This window comes from Rhinichthys klamathensis, unplaced genomic scaffold, assembly GCF_029890125.1.
Source record: "Rhinichthys klamathensis goyatoka isolate OS25496 unplaced genomic scaffold, OSU_Roscu_1.1 h1tg000570l_1, whole genome shotgun sequence".
In the NCBI taxonomy this organism is placed as follows: domain Eukaryota; kingdom Metazoa; phylum Chordata; class Actinopteri; order Cypriniformes; family Leuciscidae; genus Rhinichthys; species Rhinichthys klamathensis.
In genome coordinates this window covers 178,622-195,825 of record NW_026607036.1, presented here as the reverse complement: position 1 = coordinate 195,825, position 17,204 = coordinate 178,622, and the positions used below count along the sequence as shown (strand labels likewise).

Sequence of the window (17,204 nt, the reverse complement as noted above, 5' to 3'; positions counted from 1 at the left end):
ATAATGAGTATAGGAGGTGTGGATATAAAAGGGTCAGACACTCCCTTTAAAATAACTACAGAGTATTTGAAGGTTCTAGGTGTAAAGATAGGAGTAAATGTAAAAGAAGCTAGAGATGCTACGTGGACAGGAATATTAAATAAAATTAAACAAGTTTTACAATTTTGGAGACTAAGGGAGTTAAGATTAAGAGGCAAAGTAGTAGTAGCTAATTCATTATTGCTTACAAAATGTAACTATGTGATGGGGGTAATAGACCTACCAAATTGGGTGTTGAATGGAATTAAAGAGACAGTGAATATTTTTTGTGGGGAGGTAAAGGAGTTAGAATATCAGCAAAAACTCTAATAGCGGATTATAAGGAGGGAGGCTTGAAGTTGATTGATTTAGAAGTTAAAAGAAAGGCAATAAGAGTGAAAACGATAAAAAATATCTATATGATAAAGTAGAGTATGGATGGAAGGGTTATATGAGAAATTACTTAGATAAAAGTGCAGGATGTGGTGAGGAAGGATTGTTCATGGCCTTAAAAAGACCAATGATTGAAAAGGTGCCATTATTTTATCAGGAAGTCTTTAGTGCATGGTCTGAGTTTGTAGTGAATGTGGGATATGAATGTGAGAATATAAATCAAGTGCATCATCAGCCAATTTTCTTGAATCCAAAAGTAAGGTTAGGAGGGAAAATGCTTTACAATAGATTGTTCATGAGAGCGGGTATTAGAAAAGTAAAAGATATGGCATATGAATATGTGAAGGGGTTCTTGCCAAATAGGGCAATATATGACTGTGTGGTGGGATGGGATGATGAGATTGAACAAGCAAAAGTGGACCGTGAGTGTGAAAATATCAAAATAAGCCTGCCTAAGAGCTGGGTGGAAAGGATAGAGAGAGAGACTGTTAAAGTGGGAAATTGGGGAATTCCAGAAATGTATATTTTGGAAAATAATAATAAGAAGTATTTGTCTTAGATAAATGTGAAAATGATATATAAGATGTTGCTGAAAAAGGAAAATCAAAATGCCTGCATCAGAAGCTGTATGGACAAAACTATTTCCAGATTTGAATGTGAAGACAATTTGGAAGAACTTAAGGGTGAAATATAATGGACTGGATTGTGAGAACCTGGACTTTAATCTCAGACATAATAGGATATACACAAAGGTGGTAATCCATCAAATAAACAAAAATGTGAAAAGAGAATGTGATTTATGTGGGACAGAGCCAGAGACCCTGATGCATATATTCTTTGAATGTAAAGAGCTTCAAGTGTTCCATGAAAAAATGAAAAAGATGGTCAAGGATGGAATGGGAAAAGATGTAACAGGGAATGAATGGAAAAAACTGTTTTTATTCGGTGAATGTATGAATCACAAAGACAAGATGGTTAATTTCTGGAATTTTATGTTAAGTCATGCAAGATATGCAATATGGGTGAGAAGGAACTTGGCATATTTTGAAGGGAAGAAAGTGGATGTAATTGAGATGTTTAAAACTGTTGTAAGAAAGAATGTGTATCTAATGTGGCAATATTTGAGCAAAGAGGAATTTGAAAAGGCATTTGTGGATGAAGAATGTGGGCTTATAAGTATAGATATAAAATAAGGGTTAAGTTTAAATTTTTGAAAAGAGACAATGAGCTTGAATAATGGTTCAACATTTTATTTGGAATACTCTGGTGGATGAAGATTGAAGAAAATTAAGTTATGGTTTTTCCCTGTATGATTCATTGATATGTGAGATGAATTAGTGTTGGGGTTATAATGATTGGAATCATAACTTCATAATTGTTATGTAAAAAAATGTTGTTACTTTTTGATAATAAAAAAAAAAAAAAAAAAAAAAAAAATGCACGCCCGATCTCGTCTGATCTCGGAAGCTAAGCAGGGTCGGGCCTGGTTAGTACTTGGATGGGAGACCGCCTGGGAATACCAGGTGCTGTAAGCTTTTTAGTTTACTTCACTAATGTTCTAACCTTTTAAATAGCCCGATTTTGGCAGCAGATTTCGCTTACGGCCATACCACCTTGAGCACGCCTGATCTCGTCTGATCTCGGAAGCTAAGCAGGGTCGGGCCTGGTTAGTACTTGGATGGGAGACCGCCTGGGAATACCAGGTGCTGTAAGCTTTTTAGTTAAAAAAAAAAAAAAAAAAGAATCCTGAGCTTCTTCAAAAAGTTGGAAATAGTCTCTTTGTTTCTTCAGAAAGCCTGAAAGTGTCTCTGAATTTTTTCTTCAAAAAGCCAAATTTTGGCAGCAGATTTCGCTTACGGCCATACCACCTTGAGCACGCCCGATCTCGTCTGATCTCGGAAGCTAAGCAGGGTCGGGCCTGGTTAGTACTTGGATGGGAGACCGCCTGGGAATACCAGGTGCTGTAAGCTTTTTAGTTTACTTTACCAATGTTTTAACCTTTCAAATAGCCCGATTTTGGTAGCAGATTTCGCTTACGGCCATACCACCTTGAGCACGCCCGATCTCGTCTGATCTCGGAAGCTAAGCAGAGTCGGGCCTGGTTAGTACTTGGATGGGAGACCGCCTGGGAATACCAGGTGCTGTAAGCTTTTTTGTTTAAAAAAAAAAAAAAAAAAAAAAGAGTCACTGAGCTTCTTCAAAAAGCTGGACATAGTCTCTTTGTTTCTTCAAACAGCCTGAAAAAAAAAAAAAAAAAAAAAAGCACGCCCGATCTCGTCTGATCTCGGAAGCTAAGCAGAGTCTGGCCTGGTTAGTACTTGGATGGGAGACCGCCTGGGAATTGCTCTTCAACCCTTCCACTGCTTGTCGTCTAACTTCTTCCACTCGAACTGTGTCCTTTAGATCCCCATCGTACCATCTCCCAAGACTCTTCACTGGCTTCTCAGAAACTGTTGGTATTGCCTCATCATTAATGAAGAGTGTTTTATCTACTACCTTTCCTTTAACTATCGAGATGCTCCTTGATTTAGAGGGCTTAAATTGCATTCGTGCCCATTCGATATTATCTGTTAACTTCCCCAATAACCGATTAGTGCAGGCTACTTGTCACGATGTGGGTTTGTGTCTTGTCATGTTTAGTGGTTCCCTGTCTTGTCCATTAGTTATCCCAGGTGTTTCTTGTTAACCACGCCCCCTTGTTATCCTGTCTAGCTCGTTTGTCCCGGATTATTTAAGCCCTGTGTTTTTGCCCTGTCCTTGTGAGTAGAGCCTGACCGATATATCGGCGGGCCGATATTATCGGCCGATTTTAGGCATTTTCCTAACTATCGGTATCGGCATTTATAATGGCCGATAAATGAATATTTTTAAAAATGCGGTGCGGTGATTCATGTAAGGGTGGCGCTGCCAATAAAGCACCTAAAAGCTGTCACAAGAACTGGCAAAAGTAATGATTATGAATACAACAAATATGGCAAGGAGACATTTTAATTGTTTATTAATAAACAAGTGTTTTCAGTCAGTGTCAGCCAAAGATGAAGTTGACGATGCTGACTCGCGATCTTCAGTGAACGCGTGCCAGAGAGAAATGCACATTTCATACGATTAGCCTACATGAGTCTGTCTGTCTTTCGTTTTGAATTGTTCTGTTTAAAAGTAGACATTTCAATATAGATATATTTTAATTCTCAGGTCTATACGCTAAGTTTCGGTTCATGAGACGAGCTCCAGTTCACCCGCAGGCGCCTCCGTGTCGAGATTATCTATCGTCTGCTAGCTATATTTACTTCTTATAAATTAAATCCAGGCAAATGGTTGATGAAACATTGATTAAAATTAAGATACAATTAATACAAAACGAAATTCACTTTGAAACGAAAGGTTTTGTGCTTTCTGTTTGATGTCTATGTGAAAGTTTCAAACGCCTATTTTAGTGCCGCTTTCAGAGCCCTCACGTCCGTAGTGCTGAACTGTTGCGTCTGTAACATTGTTTTTTTCCTCATAAATGCGAACACAAAAAATAAAATAAAATAAAATGAATATTTTATGTAGCCTGTGGAGACTGAGAGCCAACCCTTCTTCATCCGGTGGGTAGTAGCCTACTTGTGATTTGCGCAGTGTAATTCACAGAATTGATTTCTCTGCTACCAGCCTCTGTCACGTATTGTGTGAGCTTGTGACTATTGCAAGCGCGCAGCTGAGAAGTCCTGATTATATTGTCTGCTATATTTAGGCCTAATTCTTATTTATTAAGGCAATTGGTTGATTTTAATCAATGAAACATTGATTAAAATGCGTGGCGCGAGCGATCTCCGACAGTAAACTGATTCTGCTTTGTCTAGGGTAAACAACTGTTGCGACGCGAGCAATAACGGCCGCGTCCGGTGAAGACACAGTGTAAAGCTCATTCTGCCTGATAACGCTACGTTACAACATCAAGCAATATTCCAAAAATGTATATAATAACACTTTATATAGGGCCATTTTGCATTAAGAGTAGGCCTAGCCTAGTTTCACGTTTAGTACATTTTGCTTACTAATTATTTAAAATAGTATAAAAGTACTGTACATAGGCTATGTAATTAAAAACGTTTTCATTATGATATTATTAATTTTACTGAAGTAAAAAGATCTGAGTTCTTCCTCCACTGGTAGAGATAAGAGGAATTAAGAGTAAAAATAGAAGATAATAAGGTTTTGTCAGTGACACTTTTTATATATTTATTGATACAAGTTATGACTAAATTAAAAGACAAAGTCGTTAGTGAAGATTATGCAACAGTAGAATATAATATAATATAACATGCAATGCAAACTAGTTTGGTTACAGCTCAGCTGTATAATTCTCATTCTATCATTCCCCCTGCCTCCATTACATATCTGTGTCACACAAGTGTTTGATTACCACATTTGAGTGATCATTGCAAAACGTGTTTATAAAATATATTTATTCTGTTTATAGCTACTGTGTAAAGTACCTATCAAAAGTTTGTACACACCAATAGGAAAGTGTCCAAACTTTTGATTGGTATACTGTACTATAATACACATAAATAATATTGCTACTGTATTATAATATACACATAAATAATATCGGCCGATATATCGGTATCGGGCTCTTTTTACTCCCTAATATCGGTATCGGCCCCCAAAAATCCATATCGGTCGGGCTCTACTTGTGAGTTGTTGAATGTTTGAAGTTAACGTTAGTTATTCCTGTTTCTGAGTCCTTGTATCCTGTTCCTGTCTGAGTTCATCACCTGTTTAATAAAGCCACACTGCGTTTGGATCCAGCCTCTTCTCAGCTTCATCGCACCCCGGTTACACTACTGTTGTAGTCATGGTTGTCATGTCATCCATGTATGCTCTGATTGGTGGTAGTCGCATCCCAGAAGCCAAGCGCTCTCCTCCTACTACCCATCTTGATGCCCTAATGATTACTTCCATTGCCATGGTAAAAGCCAGTGGAGAAATGGTGCATCCTGCCATTATTCCAACCTCTAAACATTGCCATGCAGTGCTGAATTTTGGAGTTGAGAAACTAAATTGCAAATCTCCAAAATAGGCTTTCACTAAATTTGTTATTGACATTGGTACTCTGAAAAAATCAAATGCTGCCCAAAGAAGCTTGTGTGGCACTGAACCATATGCATTAGCCAAATCCAGGAATGTCACATGGAGCTCCTTCCTCTCCTTTTTAGCTGACTGAATTCGTTGCCAGATAACATTGATGTGTTCTAAGCATCCTGAGAACCCTGGAATGCCCGCTTTTTGAACTGAAGTGTCAACGAAGCCATTCTTTAATAGGTAGGTGGACAATCTCTGGGCAATAATGCTGAAGAAAATCTTACCTTCAACGTTTAATAGTGAAATAGGACGAAACTGATTGATGCTTGTAGCATCTTTTTCTTTAGGTATAAAGACTCCACCTGCTCTGCACCTGCTCTGCGCCATGCTCTAGGTACAACCTGTTTTTCCCATGCCACTTTTATCAATTTCCACAGAATTCGCAGAACTCCTGAAGCACTCTTGTACACTCTGTACGGAACTCCAGTAGGCCCTGGAGATGATGAAGCCCTTGCCTTTCTCACAGCCTGCTCTACCTCTTTCCACTTAGGTGCACAGACCTCCATTTGGTATTCTGGTGGGTTGATAGGTGGTATGTCTGATGGAATTGACATAGGCTCATGCCTTTTTGCATCTGTATGCGTTTCCTCCAAATATCTCTCTAACTCAACCCTAGATGCTTTTAAAGTGCCATTCTTCTCCCTGGTGAATAACTTCTTTACGAATTTGAATGGGTCTTTATAGAAATTAGCCCTCGCACGTTCCTTCTTTTTGTAGCGTTTCCGTAGGCGCTCAGCTCTGCGTAATGTTGCCAGCTTATCTTTTATGGCCCTTTGTAAGAGATTGAGTCCCTCCTTCTGACTTTGTTCTGCTCTTTTCCATTGCTTCCTCAGCTGTCTCCTTTCTCTAACTAACCCTTCAATTTTCTGCTGCCGTCTAGACATTCCAGGAGTAGTTTGTACTTTTTCCTTCCTTTTTTCCACACCAAACCTCTCACTTCCATATGCGTAAATGATGTCTCCAAATTTATCCAGCTTCTTTTCAACTGTACCACTTAATCTTTCCAATGCAAAGCATAGATCTGTGTTTACCGTGTCCCATGCAGTTTTCTCACAAGCTCTTGGCCATCTAACTCCAGGCCTATACCTGTTGAGGTTCTTTTCTCTCTTATGCTGGTTAGTCTGACCGGGTTCACAAGTATGAATTTGTTCATCACTAACTGTGCAAGCCCTCCTGTCCTCTATGACAGGGGTGCTGATATCCTGCGAGCTGTGGTTTGCTTCCTGTCGCTGGATTTCATTCGACTGACTTGACTGACTTCGTAAGAAGTACTGATCAATGCGAGGCCCTTGTCCCTTCTCCCTCATTTTCCCTTGATGAACCTTCAAACCCCTGACCGTTGTCGCCTTGCTCCAGCCACAGACACAAACTTGGAGTTCAATGACTTTACTAACTGCAGATCTTGAACTAGTCTTACTCTCCATACTCATATCCATTTTCATTCCTAAGTCGTTAACCATGTTGTCCAACATTGAGTCATCTTCCGCCCCCGCTCTCGCAGACTCTAGGGGTATTTTTCTCTTTAATTTCTCAGAAGCCTTGGGCGGGTGTCTCCAGCATCCTGTAAACACGGAGCTGGATACTGCCGACAAGGGTAGCTAACCCTTACCAGCCCCAATGGGGTCTCTTTCCTCCTGTCAGCTGTCTCTCCAGGCTGTCACAAGGTCTTTCCCTTGTTGCCAGCAGCACTATTCACCGCGGTCACTGGACGTATTAGTATTTTGCTTTCTAATTACACACTTAGTTACACAGCGAAATCGTAATGGGTATACCTGGCAACCAATCATCTAAACCGTCAGCCTTCACTCGAATTTTCCATTTCATCGTGAGCCTTTGAGGATGGGGGCACACACAGGGCACTACCAGCAAGAACCAGCCAGGTGAGATGTAAAATTCTATTTGTATTCAATATTTTAAAGATGTGTATTTCTAAATGTTTCACCCCAAATGTGAAGATATTCGTTTTACCATTAAAGGAGCTGTATGTAAGAAATGTATTTCAATTAATCATAAAATGGCCCTGATGTGTCTCTAGACATTAAGAAATCATGTTCATTTCAAATACTTATATCACTGACAACAGTAGTACGGCCACGATATTGTCATTTAAAAAGTGCAGTTGCAGCCCTCAACTGATGTTGATGTTGTCATCTTGTGTTTTGGCCTGAAGCCCCACCCTCCACCTATCTACCAATCACGAAGTCAGTAGTGTTTCGGCATCCGGGTTGCCAGCTCTGCTCTAGTTAAAAGCTCCTTGTAGCAGCCTATGTTCCTGCTGGATCCTGCAGCCTATCTGGCAACCTCGAGTCAGGGAGGAGGGGGAGGGGATACACAGCTCTACAGTAATTTGAAAGTGATTGCAGTACCAGTTTTGTCCACAATCTTACATACAGCTCCTTTAAATAATCGGTGGTGATTTTGATATAAAGATAACGTTAGCTTTGTAACGGAAACATTCTTGCCAGTTAGCCAAATACTAGTTATCACAAGGTTTGCTGTTAATGTTAGTTAATAATTTCAAGTTTAGAACAAAGTAAATCCAAATGTTATTTTTCTGAACATTTGTGTGTAACGTTAACTTACACCGTGTGCGTGCGTGTGACCTGTCACAATCGAGGCCTCATATGCGCCCGTTAACGTTACGTTATGCCTACAAGGCTATATGTTCGAAATCGACCTATGTTATCCACGACTTGAAGGGACAACCACAGTGTTTTCAATCACATTATACATTTATAACGTGAGTACAACCGATGTACACTTAAAGTGAATTACACAGTCGGTGAAAGTCGCGCCGAATGAATTCCCGCGTCTCGGCATCCTTCAGACCAGACGTTCACAGGGTTTTATTTTGCTCACTCGTTTTCATTCACTTCAAGTACACTACCGTATATTAGTTTATTAATGTCTGGATACAGCCACTGCCAACGGACTGAGGTTAATTTAGTTGTATATTTGATATTCGTTTGATATTCACGACAATGGTCATTATAATCTCCGTTTTTGTCACCTTGGGTGCTTCTCATTTCTTATTTGTGACAATTCAGGTTCTCCCTCGAAATCGGGTCTCTGTCAGGACCCCAAGCGATCTCAAATTAGTTTTAATTGGTAGGCCTACACTCTTTAGTGTCTAATTACAATTTCTACAAAATCATGTTATGATAAATCCTTTTTTAACCACTTTAAAATGACCATTAATATCTGTAACTTATTATTTAGCATACTAGCACAGATACCGATTGGCCTGATAGCATACACGCATTTACACCTACTGTACATGTATTCAGTCATCTTTAAGATAATTATGTGTTAAATTAAGTGTTAAATTCCCAATTATTTCAGTTATAAAAGAACAATGTAATGATCAACCGTTTACCTAAAAGGCTAGGCTATTATTATTATTATTAGTTTTTGGATTCATTAACATTTATCAAATAAAACAAATTGCACTCAGTTTTTTTATTTTTTTATTATGCACTATATAGTAAGCTATGCATATTTTAAATTATAGTTTATATGAACTATTAATCATAGCTGATAGACACCCAATTTCGAGGGAGGACCCAGTTTGTCATTACATCGGGGGTCACAGGCTGAAGGATGGAGGAGTCATCAAATATGAAATGTTGCTAAGAAAAAAACCCTTTCACAAATCTCAGTTTGTGAAACTTACATTCTATTTGTTTTAAAGAAATATACTAGTGTAAATGTATGTAATATTCTTATTCTATTGAACTCAAAGATCATAGAGACATGAAATCGACTGTAAAACACTCATGTTATTCTTAATAATTCACAATTAGTAATAAATTAAATACACAGATTGAATAATTAATATGAGCATTCAATTATTTATTTACAAAAATTATATGTTAACTTTTTTGCTATTTTTAAGTTGCATTTAAGTTGTTAGCTTGTAATTTCTGGTCTTTGAAATTTGTTTTCTTTTCTAATTCTTTATTTTGATTTTACATATTGGAATTATTTTGCAACCTTTTTATGTTTTAACTGATACATGTTTCTCTTTGTCTTGCAGGTAAAAATCCTTGGTTAAGTCACCAGATATGGATGGGTAAGTACTGTATAAAGTTAAAATTGCTTGGAAATAAGATTAGAAATGCCTTTCTCTTGCAAAGTGTGTCAGTACTCTGTAGAGTCTATTCCAGAATTTATCAGACATGCTAAGGAACACAGGAATCTTGCAAACCATAGATTCTCTTGTGGATTTTTCCAGTGTCCATGTAACTTCAAAACTGCTGTTGGCCTTCGTATACATATGTATCGTAACCATGCAGTGGTTACACCATGTGCTGACAAATCACACAGTGGTGTTAATATGACATGCCAGGTTATGGGATGTTCTTTCACTTCTACATCCGTATCTTGTCTTTGTGAGCATTTAAAATAGCACATTAGAGATGGCAAGGCAGTTAAAGCTGCAGTAGGGAGTTTTGAGAAAACGTTGACTTAGCCTGAAAATTTGAACAAGCACAACTTACAGGTCCCACCCCCTTTGCTCTCTGCTGCGCTACAGCCCTCCCTCCACAGCTCGTCCTCCACAGCGGAGCCTGTCGTGAACGCGCAGGCTAGTAAACAGGGCCACCGATAAATGTGGATAAAAAGTTATATGGCACATTCACTAATAGGGACTGCGTCAACAATATGCTTTACATTGATTGACTATGGCCTGCCCATACTTTGACTACAAACTTGGTCCTCAAATCATTATGCATTTTGCAATAGCCTACATGTAACTTTATAACGTTGCACTCTTTCTATAAGTTATAAATAGCTAGTAAGATAAAGTTAATATAACGGTAACTAACGTTACAGTATGTAAGTAATTATTCTAGCGATATATAATGCAAGATAAGGTGTGCTAGTACATTATTTCAGCAACATGACAAGCCAGTGAATTAGCAGGTTTCAATTGTTGCTTAGCAGAGTGCGTGACATTTTATCTACATGTTATGCGGCTAGAGTTTTGACACCGAATCAATGGGCTCTGTGTAATTCTTTCTTTTTCGCTTGTTTATCGTCATCGGTCTTTTTCCTTTTACCTCTTTGTTTTATGAGCAGGTGTCACTCAAGAATTGGCAGTTTAGGTTGTTTCTCCGTCATAAGCACAGCTGCAGCACGCCGGCAATCTTGAGTTTGAACGACGGCTCGCGCTGTGCAAGAGAGGGGTGTGATCAGCGCGTACACGAGCGTGATTGACACTGCTAAGACATTCCTCCTGGCTCTGATTGGTTGTTTCTGACCAGGAGCGTGTATTTCTGCAAATGGCAATAGGACCACTGGGAGGAGCCAGAAGAGCTTGATTTTTTTTTTTAACAGATTATCTGTCTCATATTCTACTGTCAGGACATAATGACAGTTTTAACAAATATGTAAAAAATATTTTGTACATAAGTTACCTACAGCAGCTTTAAATGTCCTTTTCCAAGCTGCAAGAAAACATTCAGGGTTAGGTCATCTTTTCTCTCTCACATAAGCAGAAAACATTCAGCGCGTGACATCTGTCGTGAAGACGGTGCAGTAGGTCTTGACACCAGTATGTCATGTGCTGCTGAGGAGTCTGACAATGTAACGTTTGCAGAGATTCTGGGGACAACCTCAGCTCATGCAGAGGGAGATGTTCTAATGACTAACTTGGCCCTCTTTTACCTCAGAATGGAAGCAAAAATGCTCCTGCCAGCCACCACAATATCAGCATTAATAGACGAATTCCAAGATTTACTTGAGCACGGGATGGCACATGTACTGGCAAAAGTACGCCAAGAACTGACAAAACTTGAGATACCTAGAGATAGGATCCACACCATAGTTGAAGGGCTTTCAAAGGAAAATTTGTTGAAGATGTAGAATCAGGGTGTGTTTAGGTCAGATCAAACTAGGAAGACTTTTTTTAAGAGGAATTTTTTTTTTTTTTTGGCATTAATGCCAAAGGAAATGAGTGTTTCTGTCAGTATGTGCCTGTCAAAGATACACTTAAAGCCTTTTTAAGTCACCATTCAGTTAGACAAAAGTACAACACTTCTAAAATGCAGCAATCTGTAGAATCAGATATACTGGAAGATGTCCAGGATGGTAAGAATTGGAGAAAAAAATACTCTTCTTCAGCAGTGTCCATCTTCTTTCTCCATAATTCTGTACCAGGATGCATTAGAGGTTGCAAATCCCCTTGGATCTGGCAAAAAAATCCATAAACTTCTGGCTGTGTACCTTACCTTGGGTGAAATTCTGCCATATAATAGGTCCTCTATAGATCCCATGCAGTTAGTGATGCTTTGCAGGGAACAGGATTTACAGTCTTTTGGCCAAGACTTGGTATTGTCTCGGCTTGTTAATGACTTAATGGATATTGAGGAATCTGGAATTATTTTAGATGATGGTGAGAAACTGCAAGGAGCTCTCATAGCAATTGTAGGTGACAACTTGGGATCCCATTCTGTGGGAGGATTTACTGAAAATTTCAGCAAAAGCAAGAACTTCTGTCGGTACTGTATGATACATAGAGACGAATTTGAAATGGAGCCTACAAAAATTGGTCATGTGAGGACTCAAGAGGCCTATAAGAACAGTGTGAGAGGGTTGTCACTGGGTCACAGCCTTATAGATGGTGTGAAATCCGATTCTGTTTTCAATCGTTTGAGACACTTCCATGTGTGCCAGCCAGGCCTCCCACCATGTTTAGGGCATGATCTTTTCAAAGGGGATTGTGTCGACCGATCTTGCTTTGTACATCAAGCACTTTGTATCAGTAAAGCATTTTACATACCCTCAGTTAAACAGGAGTATATCTCAGATAAAGCTTGTTGGCAGTGATGCAAGCAACCGGCCATGTGAAGTTGTGAAAGATGGAAAGAAGTTGGGGGGAAGTGCAGCCCAGAATTGGTGTTTTTTGCGCCTTCTCCCTCTTTTTATTGGTGATCGGATCAAAAATGCCCTTGATGACCAAGTGTGGCAGTTGTGTTTGAGGCTCAGTGAAATTGTAGAGCTTGTTTGTGCATCCAAGATTCACACCATTCAGGTAGCCTATCTCAAGGTTCTCATCGGGGAGTATGTTCAGATGCGAGTGGATATTTTCCCAGATAACCCTATCAAACCAAAACACCACTTTCTTCTCCACTATCCAGACCTAATCCTTAAATTTGGTCCTCTCATTCGTCTTTGGACAATGCGGTTTGAGAGTAAGCATACATATTTTAAGCAGTGTGCACGGAAGCTTCACAACTTCAAAAACCTCTCCAGTACTCTGGCAGAAAGGCACCAGTTGCTTCAGGCGTATCTTCATGCTGGTAATGTCTTTCCTCCTGTTCTTCAAGTAGGTCAGGCTGATGAGTTTAATGCCCACATGTATAATGTCGCCATTCAAGAAGCTGTACGACTCAGTAATTTGACTGGTAGCATCATGGAGACAGCCATGGTCACATACAAGGATACAACATATAAGAAGGGAATGAGTGTTGTACTTGATGTTAGTGATGGTGGATATGTGCTGGGGAAGATTGCTCTGATAATAGTCTGCCAGGAAAAGGTGTATTTTGTTTCAGAGAGACATCAGTCAGTGCCAGTGTTGGATCTTGGTGTGCACTGTGTACAGCATGACAGTGAGACTTGTTATGTGTGTGTTTGTGTCGACGGGCTTGCAGACTATCACCCAGTGTCTGTTTATAGACATTTGGATCTCAAACTAGTTGTGCTTCACCATTCTATCTGTTTAGGTTGCAAGACGACATGGAGTCAATCATAAAGGCCACTCTTGCCCACTTGAGTGAGGAGACGCTGACATGTCTTCTTGAACATCTCTCTAACATTGGCATAAGGACCTCAGATGACTTCAGATTTCTAACAGAGGATGATTTAAAACAAATGATTTCATTGATTGATAACAGAAAACTTCTACATGCATTTAACAACAGAGGTAAAACATTTTGCAAATGAATTTTCTAAATGCTGTAAATATCTTCTTTTTTTTTGCTTTGATTTTTAGAGTTCAAATGTTACTTGACATTTTGCATAGTTGTTTTGTAGTCAAAAGATTCAAAGTTCATGTTCTTTTATTATGGTAACTTTATTTGTCTCATTTAAATTTGTACTCTGTCTTTAGTAGACTCTGTCTGTGCTTTCCCCTTTTTTGGTCCTTTTTATGTTTTTATTTTTAGGTGGTGGTGGTACACAGTGCAGTCAGCCAAGTGACAATGCAGGAAGTGAAACAATTACACTGACATTTACTCCAGTTACTGAATTGGAAGTCTCCTCAATAATGACTTCACCACAGTGCAGCGTTCCTTTGCAAAATAAAACATGGACTACGGCATTTAAAATTCCATGGGAGAAGACTAGGCCCACTCTACAAAGATGTCTCGCTCAGAACACAATCCCAGAAGACACAGACAGACGGCACATGGTTAGAATCACTGTAGATGCCATGAGAGAAAAATGCTTAAACCCAACATGGAGTCAGTGTACAGTAATTGCTAAAAGTGTAGTTGACAAATACCCTGATAGCTTTGAAGACAGAACAGATGAAGGTGACAGAATGGGCAATGGATACTTCACGTTGTCCTCACAACTGAAAAATAGAGTGGATAACCTTAACAGAAACAATACCCTTGCCCGTCTCAGAAAGCCAAAAAGACCTGCGGATACTAACAATGTCCACCCAGCACAGCCAGAAAAAGTTGAAAAAACTGACAGTTATGGATGCATAAACTGGCAGCCATCTCAATTACCAGAATGAGAGACAATAGACTCTCTACATCATAAAAAAGAAGAACTTAAATTAATTTTCTCTCAGGAAGGACCAAGTGGAGCAGACCGTGTAAGAGTGAATGATTTGATGGTCTTAACTTATGCAAGTCAGCGCAGTGCAATAAACTCCACACCTTCACTTAGTGTACATGAATTGAAAAGAGAATGGCCTTTCCTGTTTATGAATAAGTTTTTAATGCAGCACTTCACTTCACTTACTGGGATCGAGCTTGATGAAAGGCTGAGAGAATGCATTGCTGGAAAAGGAAGGAGGGTGCTCCAGTTCTTCAAAACTCAGTTTCTTCGCTGGACAAAAGAAGTGAAGAATGTTCTTGCCGACGTCTCCAAGGCGAAAACATGGACTCAACAATCGCTGTCATATTGCTGATGATGACCTTCTTTAGAGAGAAAGATGATGCCATTTTCCTTCTTGCTGATGTAATTATTATACTGGATTCATATAATGGCCAATGAATATATTTTTTTTAGATGTATTAAGATTTATTGCTGTCTCCCACATAAGCACTCCTTCTGTTTGACCTTTTGCATGCAGGTCACCAGTACCCATGCAGATGCTGAAGCTCAGATGTCGCTTCCCATTACACCAAGAATAATCATGCTGGGTGAGGTTGTCATTCAGACTTATACCAGTTCATTTAGTGCAACCGCTTCTGATTTGCTTCTAAGAGATAATTCTGCCCTATAAGGTCAAGTTTTCAAATTAGTTTTTTAGGAGATTCCATCCTGACATCGAAAAAATGAATGCTCTGCGTATGAGGAAAGGTGGTCATCCAGTCAGTTAACCCTCAGGATGACTTCACATCTGCCCTGGCTGTCTTCTTCGCTTCTTTCTATATATTCAACCTGGAGTACCAATCTGAGGCTGCATCAACCCTGGAATTCATCCAGAGGTAACTATTGATGAGCCCTTAAAAAATCATACTGTATGGCATGAGCAGATCATGGTGAGCACTGATAAATTAACACCTAATCCAGTGTGGCCAACTTAACCCTTTAAGGTTAACTTAATTTCTGCTGATTTTCATGCAAGATTTTGCAATTAATGCTATCATTGCTTGTCCAAATCTACAGTGGAAGTACTATGGTCATTCAAACCTATGCAAACATTATAAGTTTATTTTTACTTTCCCAAGCTGGGAAAATAAATGTAGAATATAGCAAACACTATTGTTTTAGACTTGGCTTTTTTAGCTAATTGCTTTTTTCAGTATATTGTAAAAAAAATTCTATTTACAGATTTTTGGTCAGGATAAATCCAGAGAACACAAAATGCAGAGCCAAATTTCAGCAGAGCCATAACAGTGGCAGGATGGTGCAACGTAAAACAGGGCCCTGAATCCACATGTTGCCAGCTTCATCAAGGAATTCACCAACTATGACTGGCAGAATTATTAGAATTAGGTAAGACTTTTAATTACTGATTAAGTAAAGAGGAAAGATTAGTCAGTGTAGTTAAAAACGTATCAACAAACAAAAGTTTCATTTCAATATTTTATTTGCTTATAATGTGAAATACAAGCATTACATTTAAATGTAATCAGGAGCATTTTTACCTTAATTGTATCAAGCAGGACAATCAGAAAGGGGATTCATTGTGAAACGAATATCTCTGTAGGTTTATGCAGTGTTGAATATGTTTTTCATCTCTTTCAGCGTGTATGTACTTGTTCGACACTGCAGCGCGCTGATGAGTATCGCTCTTACGGTTAATACAGAGGTAAGTCATTTTCAGCTATTGAAGAACACATTCAAATACATAAAATTAGAGCGGCTTTAGCTTTTAACATGGATCGAGGAGATCAGGATCTTAGAATTTAGTTTAAAGGGATAGTACACCCAAAAATGTACACACACTCACATAGTTTCATTCTCATTTAAAGGTATTAAGTTTTGGCTTATCTCCTGGTTCAATGTATTGTGGTTCCATATACTGTAAATTAAATTAAAGCTGTTTATCACATTGATGTCTGCCAAGCTGTAGTGTAACTAAATTTTTGTTTTGTTCTCTATAAGCAGCAACAATCTGGGATCTGCATTGGCCCTTCGAAGTCTGGACTGGAGAATGTTTTTACAGTTTGATGAATTAAATTTTAATAAAAGTTTTTTAAATGGACTTCTGAGTGTTGTCATAATTGATGTGACATCTAATAATTAGTAATATAACTGTGAAATATTTGTGCATACAAGTCTTTATATTTCATTCTTTTTTAAGCTTGTAACAGATTGTATTTAGTCATAATATGTATATATGTTAATATAAAAACTATATATGTGAATATAAAAACTACCGTAATCAATTATACTGCATAGTAACTTTACAGTGTTTTAAAATACAGTGCAAAAACAAGAACTGTAATTAATTTTACAGTATAAATATACTGTAAGTTATTATACAGTATGCTGTGAACTACTGTAGTCAGATTTACAGTAATTTTACCGTGGAATAAAATACTGAAGCTTGCTGGATATTTGTTGCCAGTAAGTTACTGTTGATTTTACGTTAAATTTTTTACAGTGTACACAGGGAAGCTGGTTTACTCTGTCAATGAGAACTACAATAAGTTGTATGGAAGGAAATTGGTCCCTAGCTTCACTCCACCTGCAGTATACACAGGTAAATATATTTTTGATAAATGCAGTTCACAATGTTTTTTGGTAAAATTACAAGTGCTTCTGGACAAAAATAATATAATTTTTGACAGATCACAGAAAAAATAATACTACCTGTATTTTTGTACACTGGATTCTTTGTCCTAGGTGTCAGGGCAGAAAATAAAATTCTTACTAGAATATAGAGTAACTCTGTCTTTTTATGATGCCCCCTGAATTACATATTTTTTGTTCATGCACAAGCTGACAACAAAAAGATTTACTGCATTTTAATAAAC

The 17,204-nt window shown here is 38.4% G+C and overlaps 3 non-coding genes across 3 annotated transcripts; all 3 read left to right on the top strand.

Moving 5' to 3' along the window:
• Positions 1–2,007: 2,007 nt before the first annotated feature.
• LOC130074534 (5S ribosomal RNA) lies at positions 2,008–2,126 on the top strand. Its single transcript, XR_008804811.1, has one exon. It is a non-coding gene; the product is annotated as a 5S ribosomal RNA (ribosomal RNA).
• A 136-nt stretch (positions 2,127–2,262) lies between these two features.
• LOC130075026 (5S ribosomal RNA) lies at positions 2,263–2,381 on the top strand. The gene has a single exon (XR_008805287.1). It is a non-coding gene; the product is annotated as a 5S ribosomal RNA (ribosomal RNA).
• A 61-nt stretch (positions 2,382–2,442) lies between these two features.
• LOC130074645 (5S ribosomal RNA) lies at positions 2,443–2,561 on the top strand. Its single transcript, XR_008804920.1, has one exon. It is a non-coding gene; the product is annotated as a 5S ribosomal RNA (ribosomal RNA).
• Positions 2,562–17,204: the final 14,643 nt, after the last annotated feature.